This window comes from Triturus cristatus, chromosome 4_1 (assembly GCF_964204655.1).
Source record: "Triturus cristatus chromosome 4_1, aTriCri1.1, whole genome shotgun sequence".
NCBI lineage: Eukaryota > Metazoa > Chordata > Amphibia > Caudata > Salamandridae > Triturus > Triturus cristatus.
Window position 1 is genome coordinate 227,081,432 of NC_140585.1, and position 15,985 is coordinate 227,097,416.

Below are 15,985 nucleotides of genomic sequence, written 5' to 3' on the forward strand. Positions count from 1 at the left end.
CAAGAGAGAATGTTGGGCGAGCGTCTAAATACACAAATCAGGATGTCCTAAATGTACCTTTTATTGGCATTTATTAGTGTTATACATTGGTTATATGGAAGTGTGCGATGATACGTAGCAATATGAGAGTTGGAGGCCACATCTTCTACAGCATTCAGTGTTCCAGAAAGTCTGGGGTGGGGGAAATATATGTGGCTCTTTCCCATATTGTACACTTTGATTACGGCCATGGACTTGGATTTATTCCAGGTACTTATGGTAGCCTTTAATCATTCTTGTTGGTTAAGGCTAGCAAGATGTTGTATTACAATCCATTCTGTCCTTTCTTTGTCTTTGCAGTATAGCGAGTGTATCATTTTCAGCAGTTGTCCATCTCTGTAGATCCTTCAGCCATAGATCTATATGGGTGAAGTCAATGCCTTATAAGACATGGCTTTTCCCTCTTAGCTAGGACGTACGCAAGATCAATAAACATCTTTGTACAGGTTTAGTTCTTTGATCTGGACAGATGTCTCAACAGGCAACATTTGAGCTACATGTCTTCCATTAGGGACACTTTTTAGGACTCTGCTCTAGGCAGCGCATGTGCTGCCTCAAAAAGACATGTTGTAGAAACTTTATGGGCTTCAGCCGGCCTATAGGCTTCCCATTTACTGGCTTCAACGTCACTCAATATTCCCTCTCCCCATATGCATGTATCAAGCCTCTTGCTGCGTTTAGCCCTCCCCGAGAGCATGGACTAATTACTGCTATCCCTCCATATCTCCCATTTTAGAAAATGTTTTCGGAACTTCGGATTTGGAGCACTTTGAATGAACTCTCATTTTTTCACTCGCTCAAGCTCTGTTGTGGTATATTGTTCTTGCTCCAGCATGGCACAGTCTCTACTAGGCAGCACGGCGTTCTGGTGACTGGCATGGCAGCCAAGTAGAGCGGCAGCGTTTTCCTTGATCAGCACAGCGCCTGCTTAAAGACCGCTATGTTTCATCTTTCAGCATGATGGCTGATTTAGGAGGTGGTCTCATTTCTTTTTTCTACACAGTGCTCACTTGTTTTAAAATGTGCGTTTAAGACGATAAATCTGCGCTTTTCTATCATATCCTGTTATGTTCTACTGGTTGTGCAACTTTTCTTAAATTGCTCATACACAGCTGAGTTCACAAGTGCAGAAAAAGGAAATCTGATAACAAACAGAAAGTAAGGAGGGGTGTAAGGAGCACATTACATCTACCAATCACCACCATCCTTCACGTTTTTATTCCTGGCCGGAGGATCCAGGAATAAAGTTATAGGCACAGCGACACCACCGACCTATTTTTAATCTACACCACACTGCACTTTCACTTCCGACGTTCCCAGTCACTTTTGGAATACTATTGTTTTTCTTTTTTGTGTTGTATTGTCTTCCCCCACCCTATAGCTCCATGCCTGGCGTTGGCTGCGCCGGGGTGTTTTGTAAGCAGCCCTATGATGAAGCATGTCACACAATTGTGTGAGTGAGGGCAGTATTAACACACACAGTACATGCCACCACGAGACACAGACATTTTATTGCTCCCTACTCCTTTTGGTATAAAAAGGTTTCAAAATGGGACAAGGCGGTACTGAGTAGAGACTACTAAGCCTATTGACCAATAAAAGCTCTAGTTTACTGAGGACAGTGACACAAGCCAATGAAAAGTATGGGCAGAGATTGTAGAAAAAGCTCAGTAGTAGTGTTGAAGACAATATTATGGATAAGTAATGTACTTAGAACAGACCTGTCTGCTGATGATTATTCAGCAATGAATCAATGTCTAACTTAGCAAGAACTATTTCAGTAACTAAAACCTCTCTGAACATTTTTTGTTTAAATTATTTTATTGTCTTTTACAATTTGTAACGATGCAGTTCAGTATGAGATCAACAACACCAAATGTAAGGAGTGTATACAATGCAAATCATATGTTATATACTCCGAGCTAATGGCTTATGAGTAATGTGACCCACATATGGGATTTAAATAGTCAGCACGGATAGGGAACTTGAGAGAGGACATCAGTGTGTACCTGCCATACAGTTGTGCTGTTCGTCACTGATCCATGTGTGGTGTAGTCCATCTCCGAACAATGGACAGAGGGTACAACAAAATGAGGATAAAATAACTCTACAAAAGGGAGGGGGTAACTGCCCGTGACCTAAGGCCTCATTGTGTTACAACAGTTGAGCAGCTGCTTGTAGTGTGCAGTAGGATCCTATGGTACGCCTGGCTATGTAGAGAGAAAGGGATGCCGTCCTACCTGGGGCATTATAGCGGTGACAGCTGCATGTGACTTCCGAGCTGCTTAGGCCTCTGTGTCCCTCTGTGCTCTCTCAATATGTGTATCTAACTTCTGCAATGTGCTTACAACTGTCCCCCAGTCGATGACTAGGGGAAACTTGCGGAGTCCTAGCAGGTCCTCCTCCTGCAGGGCCACGCCTACCGCCCTGGCCCAGTTGAGCAAGGAGCGACGCCAGGCCAATGCATGTGGTGCCACTGGCGCTTTCCATCTTTAAGTAATCAGGCGCTTCGCTGTGATCAAGCCCAGGTCTCAGAATCGTGAGCTGACTCTGTGTTTCCTGCCCCTGTTAAAAAGGTGTAATATATACACCTCCCAATGGAAAGGGATGTCGTGCTTGGTACACAGCGGCTAAAGTAGTCGCTATATCAGTTCAATACCCTCCCAGGGCTGGGCAGTGCCAGAGCATGTGCAGTAGTTCTGCGCCGGACAGTCTGCATCTTGAGCATTCAGAATCTGCACGTGGTGGAAGTACTTATTGATCTGGGCTGGGGAGAGATATGCTACTCTCTGCAGATTTCCGATTGAGTGGTGTTCTGTCGTGAAAAGGGGTTTTGGTGCAGTGCGACAACCTTATGCTTGAGAATGTTGACCGGCACTGCTCTCTGTGCCACAAAATGACTCTAATGATGAGCGCAAGTGCCCACACAAATATGTAGCAAAACAGGGCCTCTGTCTCTATGAAAGTGCTTTGCAAATAAATGCACCTGGAAGGTATTGGCGAAAGCAAATCCCATTGCGTTTCATTGAAATATGATTTACAACCCCAGTTATTAACAAGCCACTGTGGAGCACAATGTTTCACTTGGTGACTCACTAAGGTTCCAACTATTTGAAAAGCAGAATTGTGCAGTTAGTTCAAACACGGTTGGTTACAAACAATTTTGCATTGTTGCAAGCATTTTGACACTGCGTGTTCTAGATTTTTTCCGGTTTTCCATACATTAGGAATATTGCAAAAAAATTGACCACTCTGCACATGACAGCAATGCTTGGATTGAATATCAGACAGTCTTTTTTTCTCCTATTGCTTTAGATTAAAATCAAGTTACTGTTGGTAGGATCCATTTGCCATGTGAATTTAACTGATAACAAGTTCTGGTAGGCAGACAGAATAACCAAGAGAGATCCAATATCTCTGTTAATATATGTAAGAATTCACCTTTAAAAATAGACACAGTGTAGAGAATGACCGAAAGTGCAAGGTCTAAAACGCCGGCTGGCTGTAGCAGAATCTAGGAAGCCAACAAAGTCTTTGGCAACAAGTGGATTTTAATTTAGCTTTTTTGTTCCTTTTTTCGTTGTACATTAGGAAGGGGCAGCTGCTGTTTACTGTAAACCCCTCTTGCCCTGGAAGGCCTCTAAGGTGGTCTTTGATGGGCTTTTCTGGGCTCTGCATGAAACGATCGGACATTTTAACAAACATCCATGCACATGTTTGTATTTCTACCAATCCAACATACCAAGCATTCTTCGTTTCTGATTGGTGCCCTCGGCAATGTCCTTTAAAACTTTGATACTATGCGAAGAATTGGCTTTTAAATTGAAATTGAGATGTTATTTAATCTTGCTATGTTTCTGTAACTGAATATATAGGAGTTCTGAGAGCCTCGCCGGGGTTTCTGCTAGTTTAATAGTTTCAGCTCAGCAATGTTCATGCAAAGGTCTTCCTGGAGTGCATTTTTTAGGTCTCGCCTAGCGTTGCAGCGCATGCGCTGCTCGCTTTGCGAGGCATGCAGTATACACTATAGCGTGGAAGCTACAAGGAAGCTCCGCCCACTCTCCACCCATCTTTTTGATTGGCTTGTGTTGTAAATGCTGCCTTCTGATTGGTTGTAGGCTTGTTAGTCCCGCCTTATGACGGCCATGTCGTCATTCGTGTCCTTCCATGGTTACTGGCCCCTTTACTGCAGACTACTTTCTTCCGGTGGCATACCCCTCCTCCCGCAGTCCGATGCCTTCTCCAACCCCCGACCGTTCCGTGCCTTATCGCACATGCATTCCCACATTAATCCTGCTAGCATTCCTGCATTAAGCAGCAACATCTTCCGGTCCCAAAGGTCCTCTGCTATCGTGGTATGCCACGCGTGCTTCTGACCTTGCCCTGCGGCAGAGTTGTTACCGCCTCGTTTTCCTATTCCTCAATAAGAACGTTGGAACCTCGCTGGCTGTAGCCATTAAACCAACTATTTGGAAACAGCTAATAGGCGCCTCACAGCCAAAGGCTGGCTTCCAATTCCGGCCTCCTCTGAAATATTGTGATACAACACCATGCTGTGTTTGTGGCCAGCGTGTGACACTTGCACATGCTGCCAAGTGACAATTTTATGAGCTGGAAGGCATTGAAGTCTTCGCCACTAATTCCAGCCTGAATATTGTGAGTGTTTTTGAAATTAAATGGCCTCTCACTGGAAAGACTGAATGAATTTCTTTGGCCCGGCTGCAGCCGTGATTTGCGCCCAGGTACCGATTGGCCTTTACCTGCAAGCATGAAAAATCAGTGTTCTGTGCTAGTGGGTAACCACTGCCATGTACTCTGCACTGGGGCTGTTAGATACAAGGCACTGTGCATTACATGTTCCTGAGTCGAGGAAAGCATAAAAGTCAGCAAATACTATGGTCGTGTCCGCGTATCGGTAACAAAAATAGTACTTTATGGTAATGGAGTGCGAAGTGACCCGGATTAGCTCACATTAGCCCCCTCTTCCGAGGGGTCGTGTGAGAAGTATTTATTTGGCGATCTTTGTTACAGCTGCAGGATGTTATTCCGCTCAAAGGAACATGGTGACTAGGAGCACCCGGCTTTACTTTGAGGAGCTATTTTGTGTGTATGGCCGACGTCGTGCATATGTCTGTCACAATCGTCTTTTTGATGATAACATATTGTTATATATGCAGGTGTTTTTAAGTTCAGCCTTAGTTAGTGTTGAAAATTTCCTCCTGCACAGTGCACAACGTGTCCCAGTTGAATGTTTAGAAGATGCATTTCAGAACTAAGACAGAAAGACAATATTTGTGTAAAAATATTTGTCTGCAAAGTCGGAAAGAATTAGGGCTGAGCTAAATTTTTGTTACGCCGGGGTATTCTCACTTAAATTTCCAAATTGCATTACGTTTATTATGCAAAATTCCTGGAATTATGTCATTATGCCACATGCGAAATTTTAAGTCTGTTCTGGAAAAAATCCTATGACAGGCACAGAGGAACAAAACGCATGAACGCAAGAGTGGTTGTTCACAGCACTTGTGTTTTTTTAACGATTTTCAGCTCACAATTTCCTGTAATTATGCTAACGCAATTTACACAAGTAAGAATCCAAAGTTGGCATAGGGACCACAATACACAGCTTTCATCACTAAATTCCACATAGTGCCATATCTGGTGTGTTTTCACTATGAACTGCAGCTTTTTAAATTGTTTTCGTTGGTTTTTAAGTATTTTCAGCCCTAATTGTTGATATCATGTTATGTTGACAGTTTTTTTGTATAGCTCATTGGGACGGCTTCGTAGCACTGAGAAATCATTTGTAGCCAGTGATTTACCAGGCGTATATCAGAATACATTCAAATATGTATATTTGCATGACTAATCAATGTGACCCAAAAGGTTCTTCATAAATAACTAACATTTAGGAAATTAGAGTTAGCTCAGAAATGTAACTCCATGCCCTCGCTGCAGTGCTACTGACCTTGCATGAAATGCTGGTCTGTGCCCTCACTGCACTGCTACTGACCTTGCAGAAAATATTAGAATCACTTTAGCATTCTCTAGATTCCTGTCCATAGAAATTGTCTTCCACGAGAACCCGCAGACAATAATTATTTTTTAAAATCTTGTATTTTCAGTGATATGACCACCGAAGGCCCTGATTTTATATTAAAAACAGAGCTTTGGACTATACCATTTCCTGCTGAAAGGCAATATTTCTCTCCATGTGCTCCCATACCTGGCGTGTCACGCAGTTTGGTGCTTACTTTCCCTCCATGTTAAAGAACAGTAGATGTTTCAGCACCCAGGCTAATGTGCTGCATAGCTAAATACATATAAGGACCCAAAAGCGAGACCGATTGCATTCCAAATGCTTGTTTTTCTTTACTTATGCGCATTAACTACATATGAATGGAGCAGTCTGCTTGGTGTGCCGAGGGCAAACATTTCCTTTTACTCGGGGGATAATGTACAAGCACAAAAGAAGGAATGTACTGCACGATGAAAATACACATTTTAAAGCAATCTCTCACTTTGAACGAGGCCTATGACTTTAGAAACAAGTGGCTGCCATTGTCCCGGCTGCTTGAAAAGAGATAGCGGGCATGGTGCGCTGAATGTAAACAAAGTAGGTCTTGCTTGCAATCAGAGAGACTCAATGAAGAAAATAGTGCTTACAGACTAAAAAAGACGTACTGTGTAACAATCGAAGTAACAGGGCCAGTCGCCATGGGAGGTTACAAATGAAGACAAAGCGGTACTAAGGAGGGACTAACAAGAATATTTATGAATCAGAAGCCAGCATTTACGAAGGACAATGACACAAGCCAATGACAAATATGGGTGGAGTGTGGGCGGGGCTTCTATCCAAACTCCAGTACAGCATTTCTTGCAGCGTAGCACATACACGCTGACTCTAGGCTCGACCTAAAAATGACAAAATAATGAAGTTGTACTATCTGAAAATGTGCTGCATAATATCGCATAATTGACCTTTTCTCGCAGCATAATTACTGTGTATACAATTACAATGTTATCAAAGCAGTTTTTTGTAGAATTATAATTCTTTGGTGTTTATAAAAGTGCAAGAATACACAATTCAATCTTGCAATGGTACACTTGCAGTACTTTCCGAACTCGATCGTTTCGAGCATTCTTCGTAGCAACGTTGAGCACATAAGAGCTGTTTTAACAAATTAAACTACTGATAAATTACATTGACATTGCCAAAGGCAATAGCTCTCGGATTGACGAGACCCATTGGCTCTGCCAATGCCTGTTTATTACAGCAGTCACTTTTCAAGGGGCACTCCCACACCATGTGGAACACATCTGTACTGGGGGTTTGCATTTGGGGAGTGATCTCCAGCTGCTTTACATCCTTCCTATGCATGTGGAGGAGAGGTAAGTTGTAATGGCTAGCAAATATGCTATTTATCTGAGTTGGGAGTTCTAGATGATCGACTCGTCCCTATGTATGGCACACACTGGAGGTCTTGGGCCTTACAAGGAGAATAACCAACACAGCAGTTTCCTGCCTTCTGAGTGTTGTTTCGAGTTGTATTCATTATAACTAAGTCACCATACTCTTTCCAAAAGGGGTACATATTTAGTTCTAGCAATGAGAAGATGTTGGACTGCTTGTTTATCACACTTTTCCAAAACCTGAACTGAAGGGTGCTGATCCCCTATTAATACAATCACCTCTAAGCAATACCATAAAAAAGGCTTATTCAACATTGTCTTGGACTGAGTCACCATTATCAATGAATTCATTAATTATATCATCTTGCACTCTGTTCCTAAATGCTGCTTCCTGCAGTGCTGCCACCTACAGGTGATGTGTTGGTATTGCAGTAGTTTATTTAACACAGTGTTCATAACAGCCAGGGCCACTGGAATTATGCAATTGTGTGACCGCAGCAATTGTCCTGTGCTTGTGACATACCTCCACTAAACATGTTAACATTGGCTTAGCATCAAATTCTTTATTTCGATCAACAAAGCACAGAAAATATAAAACATGACTCAAAAAGCTGTTATCAGGAAGGAAGATACATATATTAAAACAAGCTGATAAGTATAAAAGGCACATTTACAGATGCATAGCCACAGTGCCCTATCCTACATTCCATGCAAGGATGAGGGTCACATGGACCCCACAACCACAACATTTTGTTGGCACTAAGTACGTCTTATTCAGGAAGCCTTAAGAAATTTTGCCAGGCCAAAAACATGGGGCCTGTTTGTACTTGTTCTCAAAATTCAAAAGGCACCCTCATGACTCCTGGTATCTAAATTCTTACAGAGGGGGACAATCCACTCAGGCCAGAGCCTACTATGCTGAGGGCAGAGAAACAATATATGTTCCAACGTTTCTTTCTCCCCTACACATGCCAGGCACTGATCTTCTCCCTTCCTCTAAACAAGAAATTTGAGGTAAAGGTTTTAACCGGGAGGATGTCATATCTGGACTGCAGATATAGTTTGCGCGCCATAGAAGGTTCAATTTCATCAATAGTTGCCTCATAACACATGCACGGTTTAAAATCGATAAAGGACATTGTACATCTACCTTTACTCTTGGTCACTGAATCCACATGTACAGCCTCCCAGTACGTTTTTAATCTTAGCTCAGGACAACGTACACAACTCAGGAGAGAACCAGTAGGTTTCAAGGCTCAGCTTCTCGAAGAGTGATTTAGTGGCGCAAATCATGGGATCTTCACTACACCTGGATGGACCATGAGGTCTCTTGCACCTCCGAGTAAGATTCATGTTCTGCAATGGTACACAACCGATACCAGAACGTTAACAATGTACATTTGATTTTTTGCTAAATCTTCCGCTGTGCATTTGCAACCTGCGAGCCACCTCCTTGTTGGTCCCTAGATAAAGAACGTTTCTGTAGTCCAGTCTTGAGGTGATTAACGCCTGGACTACTGTTCTCTGGGTAGGCTCTGGCAGCATTCAAATGATCTTTTTTAGCCACTTCAGGATGGTAAAACATGTGGCGGCCACCTTGACAGCTTGATGTTGCATGGTTAGTGAGTCATCGATGATGATGCCCAGTTTGCGGACTTGACGGGCGGGTTGAGGAAGTGCACCCATCTCACTAGGCCAATGTTGTGGGTCCCAGAGATCCTTGTTTTTACCCAATATCAGGACCTCGGTCTTCTCTCCGTTGAGCTTGAGGTAATTAGCCTGCATCCATGATGCAATTTTGCCCAAGCCCAGTTGGAGGGGGGAGATTTGATTTATATGATTTGGATTTATACAGCGCATAGCTGCCCCAGCAACGGGGCGTCCCAGCGCTACACCAGATACAAGTGACTAAAAGCCGCCCAGACAAAAGATGAAAGTTATGCCGGGAAAAGCCAGGTCTTTAAGGCTTTACAGAACGCCAGATGATTCTGGAGCCCTCTGACGGAACCTGGAAGAGAGTTCCAGAGTTTAGCTGCTAAAACTTTGAAAGAGCGACCACCCGCTCTCGCTCTTCGGACTCGGGGAGTACATGCGAGTTCTTGATTGGCTGAGCGTAAGGAACGACTCGGAGCGTACGGTACTAGCAAAGCCGCTAGCACAGGAGGTGCTTGTTGGGTCATGATTTTATGAGCAACACACAGTGTCTTAAACTGAATTCTTTTATCTACGGGTAGCCAATGCAATCTAGTTAGGAACTTAGACACTGAGCATGATTTTTGGGAGTGCCAGCAAGGTGCGGACTGCCGCTTTTTGAATTCTTTGAAGGCGCTTAATACAAGATATATATTGGCTCCTAAATAGAAGGAGTTGCCATAATCTAGCCTGGACAAGATCGTGGCCTGTAGGATGGTTTGGCAGATTTTAGGGTCAAAATACCCCAATAACGTTTTTAGCCCCCTCAGGAGTTCAAAACAAGTCCCTGCAACTAGCTTAGATTGAGTATCAAAGGACAAGCCTCTATCGACCCAGATGCCTAAGTTCTTGACCGCCTCTTTAGGCAGTGGTGCGGGTTTTAATTTGTCTGGTCACCATTGCTCTGACCACATGTCACTATCTTTTCCAAGCAAAAGTATCTCTGACTTGCTTGTATTAAGCTGCAAGCAATTTGTAGTCATCCAGTCGGCAATCACCTGCATATCTTCTTTAAATTTAATGAGGTTATTTTTGCACTCCTTAAAAAACACAATGACCAATTGGGTGTCGTCGGCATAAGACACCAACGACAACCCTCTTCTTCTTGCTACCACAGCCAAGAGTTGTACATAAATATTGAAGAGCACAGGGCTCAGTATCGAACCCTGAGGTACCCCGTGTCTGATAGCGTACTCCTGGTAGTGGTAGGGTGGCACCGTGACCTGGAAGGATCTACTTTCCAGAAAAGAACAAAACCAGGCTAGGGCCAAACCTCCGACCTCAATCCCCTGTAAACACCGTATCAATAACTCGTGGGAGACAGTATCGAAAGCGGCACTTAAGTCAAGAAGAATTAAGGCCGCGGAGTTACCCTCACCCAAGCTACTGCGAATCTCTTCGATCACTGCCAGCAGAGCAGACTCAGTACTATGGCGAGATCTAAAGCCAACTCAGTGAGAATATGGTTTACATGACATTCCGTAGCTTTAGCCAAAAAGGGCAACTGAGCGATGGGGCGGTAATTGCCTGGCTCTGAAGGTTCTAAAGATGATTTCTTTAAGAGTGGTATTACCTTAGCATGCTTCCAAGATGGAGGTATGGAAGCAGATGACAGAGATAAATGAACCAGTTCTCTCGCCACTGGTAAAACAGAGTTATGAAATTGGTGAATTTGGGCTGGTCTTAAGGGGTCAGCTGGAGAGCCCGATTTTATTTTCGAGAAAAGAGATTCACCCTCAACAAGAGATAGGTGGGGAAAGGAACACAGTGTGTTTTTTGTGGTAGGGCCACTATCCTCAGACCAATCTACCATATTGGTGCTAGTAGTGGCCAAAGGAAAGCCATTATAAATATTCTCTACCTTACTCACAAAATACTTAGCCAGTTCATCTCACTGAGTATTAGAAGTGATAGGTGAGTCAGCTTTCAAGTTAGAGCATTTCATAGTCTTGAGAAGGGAGAAAATCATTTTAAAGAGGTTGATACTATTCGCTATTTTACCAGCGATATATTCTGCTCTAGCTCTCTGGACCAGCTTGTGGTATGTTTTAATTGAGTCTCGATATTTTATTTTTGCTTCTGTGTCGTAAGCGCGCCTCCAAGCCTGTTCAAGTTTTTTGCAGGTTTTTTTTGCTGTAATCAAAGAATCGTTAAACCATGGATTGGACTGTCCTCTTTCTTTATTAGGGCTAAGTTTGGCCGGAATACAACTGTCAAGGGCTTGGATCAGCCAGTCCTGGAAAAGCATATTGGCTGATTCAATATCAGGTGGCAGCTGAGGTTTGTGACTAAGCAATAAATCCGTAAGTTGGTTGACATCTAACTTATACCTTGGTCGTTTCAATGTTGACCGTGGATGTTACTGGACTGGCTTGCCTAGCCAATAAAAAGAGAAAGGAACAAGGAAATGATCCGTCTACGCCATGGGAATTGGGGACACGACATTTATGGAGCCTAAGTTGGAAAATATATGATCCAACAGGTGCTCCGCTATGTGGGTAGTATCAGAGACACATTGGATCAGCTGACAGGCCTCTAAGTCGGCTATAAAACTCGAAATGCCCGTCTTACAATTGTCTTCAAGATGTAAATAAAGGTCTCCTAGAATGGTGACGTTCGCTGCTTTACTGGCGAGAAGAATGGTCTTGTTCACCAATTCTTCCCTAAAAACTTTGGATGGCCCTGGTGGACGATAAATGAGCAATCCTGAGACTGTCAAATTATTGTTTAGAGTGATTTTAAATAGCGCGTTTTCGCACTCAGGGATGTCTTCTTTCTTAAAGCTACACAAATAAGACTCCTTGTGGATTAGAGCAATGCCACCACCTCTATTACCATGTCTATGAAGCTGTTTCATAATATACCCATTGGGAAGTGCCAGACAGGGTTCTGCAATGGAATCCTGCGTCAACTATGTCTCGGTAAGAAACAATACGTCAGGGGATCTTTCTGTTAGTAAATCGAAGATCTCAGCATGGTGCTTAACTAAGGACCTGCAGTTCAGGTTAAGAAACCTGTACTCAGTGAAATTAGGGGAAGGTAGGCCTGTTGCATCTGTCTTATTTTGAAAAGGACAGAGATTGCACTTAAAGAACCCAACCTATACACGTGGAGTATTCTGTTTTCAACGATAAAAGCTCATACCGAGAGTAAGATCGTAGAGCACTTAGAGAACGGGCAGAGTGGCTGGCGTCTGGCGATGTCCAGGCGCGGACGGGCGCAGACAGGCTTGCCTTAGGCGCGTCAGCCGCGCGCCTGTTGCGCGTCCTCATCCGGTGTGTCTAAAATAGATGGTGGGCAAACAGGCTGCTCCTTTCGCGTCTGATTGGCCAGTGGTAGCCAATCAGTGCAGACACACTCCATGATGCGGAAGCTCAGAAAATCAATTCAATACATAAAATGCAAAGTGCAAACAGGCAGGAATGAATAAAAGCAGTTTAAAAATAAATTCAGCAGCATAAACAGAGTCTCAGCGGCACAATATTCACTGAGCACTCAGCACAAGTACCTTTGGGGAATGCACGTCCGCATCCGGTGTGTCTAAAATAGACGGTGGGCAAACGGGCTCCTCCCGTTGCGTCTGATTGGCCAGTGGCAGCCAATCAGTGCAGACACACTCCGTGATGTGGAAGCTCAGAAAATCAATTCAATACATAAAAATGCAAAGTGCAAACAGGCAGGAATGAATAAAAGCAGTTTAAAAATAAATTCAGCAGCATAAACAGAGTCTCAGCGGCACAATATTCACTGAGCACTCAGCACAAGTACCTTTGGGGAATGCACGTCCGCATCCGGTGTGTCTAAAATAGACGGTGGGCAAACAGGCTCCTCCCGTCGCGTCTGATTGGCCAGTGGCAGCCAATCAGTGCAGACACACTCCGTGATGTGGAAGCTCAGAAAATCAATTCAATACATAAAAATGCAAAGTGCAAACAGGCAGGAATAAATAAAAGCAGTTTAAAAATAAATTCAGCAGCATAAACAGAGTCTCAGCGGCACAATATTCACTGAGCACTCAGCACAAGTACCTTTGGGGAACGCGTGTCCGCATCCGGTGTGTCTAAAATAGACGGTGGGCAAACAGGCTCCTCCCGTCGCGTCTGATTGGCCAGTGGCAGCCAATCAGTGCAGACACACTCCGTGATGTGGAAGCTCAGAAAATCAATTCAATACATTAAAATGCAAAGTGCAAACAGGCAGGAATGAATAAAAGCAGTTTAAAAATAAATTCAGCAGCATAAACACAGTCTCAGCCGCACTCTTCATAGAAAGAGAAAAGGTAATCTGGGAGTCGTTCGCGTAGGAGAACAGGGACTACCCGGCATCTTCAGCTACCTCAGCTAAGGGTCTAACGTAATGATTGAATAGTAAAGGGCTAAGAATGGAGCCCCGGGGTACCCCATGAGGAGAAGGATGGGTGTCAGAGCTGGCTGTTGGGGAAAAGACTTGGAAAGTACGGTTGGCAAGGAATGAAATAAGCCAATTTAGGGCTGAGGCGCAGATGCCTATTGATTTTAATGTTTTCACTAACACGGTGTGAGACACCATGTCAAATGATGCGCTTAAATCCAACAAAATGAGGGCCACCGTGTCTCCAGCATCCAGGTGACGACGCAGTCTTTCCGTTACCCCGAGTAGGGTTGTTTCCGTTGAGTAACCGGCTCTAAAGCCCAATTGGGACGGGTGGAGGAGTTTTTGTGATTCTACAAACTTGGAGAGCTGAACATAGATGGGTTTCTCTAAAATTTTCGATAACTCCGGCAACAGAGAAATAGGCCAATAATTAGAGGGCAAATCGGGATCCGCGTTGGCCTTATTCAAAAGGGGGAGCACCATAGCGTGCTTCCACTCTGGTGGAACTGAGGCTTCCTGTAAGGAGGCATTTAAAAGATCCATAATAACAAACACGGATGGCAGCTCAAGCTGTTTGAGCACAGAGATGGGAAGAGGGTCCCTGTGCGATCCGGATTTGAAGCTGTCTAGAAGGCATTTAAAGGAGACTGTGTTGAGTAAGGGCCATGTGTCCAGTTTATTAGAAGGTGCGCAAAGCACCCTGCCCTGGTCAGGGAGGATATTATCAACTGAGGGCAGTGCAGATATTGGTTGGGGTGAATTAGTAGGCTGCGTGGAGGGGGGCTGCCACATTGCAAGCTCACTATTTCCAAGTATATTTTCTCTACTTTCTGGACAAAGAAGGTGGCCAGATCCTCACATTGCCGATTATTAAGTGAGGGGGGCCTAGATTGGGTATCGGAGGGAGCGAGCTCCTTGACCATGCTAAATAGTGTTTTAGAGCATTTCAGAGCACCGGAGATGGTTGACGATACATATTCCGCGCGAGCTGACATGCAAAGATTGTGATATACTTTTTTGGCCTTTTTTATTAAGCAATTTTGGGGTCTTCAGCCTTCTCTATTTTCAGTGTTTCATAAAACTAGGGCGCAGCAGGACGATGATTATTATTGACCCTTTTTTGGGAAACAGGGAGATAGGTATCGATGGCATTAAGAAGCCATTGTTGAACGGTGCCCGAGAGGGTGTCCAACATTTGTTTGGAAATGGGCATATTGGAGGACAGAATATTATTTAAAGCAGTCATATCAAGTCTTTTTCCGTTTCTTGTTAATTTTCTAACAGTAGGAGTAGCAGACACAGAGTTTTCTGGAGATACCAAACGGAACCCGGTAATAAAATGATCAGACCAACATCGAGGAAGCGCTGGGAAGCAATGAATGCTAGAGAAGCTGGAAAAAATAGGATCTAATAAGTGGCCTGCCACATGTGTGGGGCCAGAGTTGTGTACAGTAATATTCGTAGCTGCCAAATCAGAGATGAGAGTAGTGCTGATGTTACATGTCGGGTCCTCCAAATGCAAGTTAAAATTGCCCAAAATCGAAAAATTAGCAGTATTCATAAGCAGAGGGGTTATCAGACTGGGGAATAATAAAGCCCAAGGAGCGGCCAGCCCTGGAGGGCAGTACACAAGAATTCCAGAGAAGGTAAATTTTGGGGTCAGGGCCAACTTAAACAATGCTGCCCCACAATTCCTAAACTGTAGCTCTTCAAATTTACACTGGTAATCTTTTTTTTAAAAATGATGGCAATACCCCCACCTATTTTGGAGACCCTATCTCTCCTACTTATAGCATAGTTAGGAGGTAAGGCGGCCCGCAATATCAGGGCCAGAACTCTAGTGCAGCCACGTCTCCTTAAGGAACATGGCGTCCGGTTGGTCGTTGACCAAAAGATCAAAAATGTCCGCTTTATGCTTTGGGAGAGAGCGGCAGTTAGTGCTGAGGAAAGAGAATTCCTTGCTATTTGGGTCAACATGGTTGCGGGGGGGGGGGGGGAGTATTTTTTTTGTTTGTTGCCCTTTGGAGTAGATATGTGGTCCTGGGTTTTGTCAAAAGAGAAGCCGCAGCATGAACATTTACTCCCCCCGTCCTCAAGATGTAACAAGGTACAGTTGGGGAGCGGTGGATTACGGTAAGCCATTAGTTGGCTAGTGGAGTAATGTACTCTAAGTACCCTGTTTGGGCCAGGGGTCATGGCCCCTGGTCCCGGTCGGGCGCAGATGGGCGCAGACGGGATTGCCTTTGGCGTGCTCTGCGCGTGTCCGCTGCGCGAGGAGGAAGGCATACGATTTAAGTAGGCAGCAACCTCTGGGACGCTGACCGTCCTGCTCCGCCCCTACAAGCCCCCACCAACCAGAGAACAGGATTTCTAACAAGCTGGCACCCTCCACATCAAATGGGGAAACCCCGCGGTGGACGAAGGTGTGGGCATGATCACGATGTTAAAGTGCGAGTAATAGCAGCAAAGCAGGTATTTAAAACAGTTA

General features: G+C 44.2%; 1 protein-coding gene across 1 annotated transcript in view; it reads right to left on the minus strand.

The window, feature by feature from the left end:
• LOC146854152 (hemagglutinin/amebocyte aggregation factor-like) overlaps nt 1-15,985 on the minus strand; it is a 169,049-nt gene that overhangs the window by 49,669 nt on the left and 103,395 nt on the right. The gene's annotated exons all lie outside the window — the stretch shown is intronic.